The following is a 2382-nucleotide window of genomic DNA, read 5'->3' as shown; positions in this document are numbered from 1 at the left end:
GATTGTGTGCCCGTTGTTGGGTAGGGACCCCAGACTGAGCCCCCTCCTTCCTCTCGCCCTACTCCCCTTCCCCTCCGCCTTACCTCCTTCCCCTCCCCACAGCACCTGTATATATGTATATATGTTTGTATGTACTTATTACTCTATTTATTTTACTTGTACATATTTATTCTATTTATTTTATTTTGTTAATATGTTTTGTTTTGTTGTCTGTCTCCCCCTTCTAGACTGTGAACCCACTGTTGGGTAAGGACTGGCTCTATCTGTTGCCAACTTGTACTTCCCAAGCGCTTTGTACAGTGCTCTGCACACAGTAAGCACTCAATAAATACCACTGAATGAATGAATGACCGTGTCTATATGTTGCCAACTTGTACTTCCCTAGCGCTTAGTCCAGTGCTCTGCACACAGTAAGCGCTCGATAAATACAATTGAATGAATGAATGACCGTCTCTATATGTTGCCAAATTGTACTTCTCAAGCACTTAGTCCAGTGCTCTGCACACAGTAAGTGCTCAATAAATACGATTGAATGAATGAATGACCGTCTCTATATGTTATTATTATTATGATTATTATAATGGCATTTATAAAGCACTTACAGTGTGCAAAGCACTGTTCTAAGCACTGGGGAGGTTACAAGGTGATCAGGTTGTCCATCGTGGGGCTCACAGTCTTAATCCCTATTTTACAGATGAGGTAACTGAGGCACAGAGAAGTTAAGTGACCTGCCTAAAGTCACACAGCTGACAAGTGGCGGAGTCTGGATTTGAACCCATGACCTCTGACTCGAAAGCCCGTGCTCTTTCCACTGAGCCATGCTGCTTCTATTGCCAACTTGTACTTTCCAAGCGCTTAGTACAGTGTTCTGCACACAGTAAGCGCTCAATAAATACGATTGAATGAATGAATGACCGTCTCTATATGTTGCCAACTTGTACTTCCCAAGCGCTTAGTCCAGTGCTCTGCACACAGTAAGCGTTCAATAGCCCACTGTTGGGTAGGGACTGTCTCTATATGTTCCCAATTTGCACTTCCCAAGCGCTTAGTACAGTGCTTTGCACATAGTAAGCGCTCAATAAATACGATTGATGATGATGATGAATACGATTGAATGAATGACCGTGTCTCTATATGTTGCCAACTTGTACTCCCCAAGTGCTTAGTCCAGAGCTCTGCACACAGTAAGCACTCAATAAATACGATTGAATGAATGAATGAATGACCGTGTCTATATGTTGCCAACTTGTACTTCCCAAGTGCTTAGTCCAGTGCTCTGCATACAGTAAGCACTCAATAAATACGATTGTGAATGAATGACCGTCTCTCTATGTTGCCAACTTGTACTTCCCAAGTGCTTAGTCCAGTGCTCTGCACACAGTAAGGGCTCAATAAATATGATTGAATGAATTAAGGACTGAATGACCGCCTCTAAATGTTGCCAACTTGTACTTCCCAAGCGTTTAGTCCAGTGCTCTGCACACAGTAAGGGCTCAATAAATATGATTGAATGAATTAAGGACTGAATGACCGCCTCTAAATGTTGCCAACTTGTACTTCCCAAGCGTTTAGTCCAGTGCTCTGCACACAGTAAGCGCTCAATAAGTACGATTGAATGAATGACCGTCTCTATATGTTGCCAACTTGTACTTCGCAAGCGCTTGGTACAGCGCTCTGCACACTGTAAGCGCTCAATAAATACGATTGAATGAATGAATGAAGCACGCTGCTTCTCTAACGCATGCGCGTCACCCTCCCCGCGTTGGTCGGGGGGCCGCAGCGCATGCGCGTTGGTTCGGGGCAGTCTCTGTATGTTGCCAACTTGTATTTCCCAAGCGCTTAGTCCAGTGCTCTGCACACAGTAAGCGCTCAATAAGTACGATTGAATGAATGAATGACCGTCTCTATGTGTTGCCAACTTGTACTACACAAGCACTTGGTACAGTGCTCTGCACACTGTAAGCGTTCAATAAATACGATTGAATGAATGAATGACCGTCTCTATATGTTGCCAACTTGTACTTCCCAAGCGCTTAGTACAGTGCTTTGCACACAGTGAGCGCTCAATAAATACGATTGAATGAATGACCGTCTCTATATGTTGCCAACCTGTATTTCCCAAGCACTTAGTCCAGTGCGCTGCACACAGTAAGCGCTCAATAAACACGATTGAATGAATGAATGACCGTCTCTATATGTTGCCAACTTGTACTTCCCAAGCGCTTAGTCTAGTGCTCTGCACACAGTAAGCGCTCAATAAGTACGATTGAATGAATGAATGGCCGTCTCTATGTGTTGCCAACTTGTACTACACAAGCACTTGCTACAGTGCTCTGCACACTGTAAGCGTTCAATAAATACGATTGAATGAATGAATGACCG

Source organism: Tachyglossus aculeatus, chromosome 1, assembly GCF_015852505.1.
Source record: "Tachyglossus aculeatus isolate mTacAcu1 chromosome 1, mTacAcu1.pri, whole genome shotgun sequence".
Lineage (NCBI taxonomy): Eukaryota > Metazoa > Chordata > Mammalia > Monotremata > Tachyglossidae > Tachyglossus > Tachyglossus aculeatus.
This window is presented reverse-complemented; position numbering follows the sequence as displayed.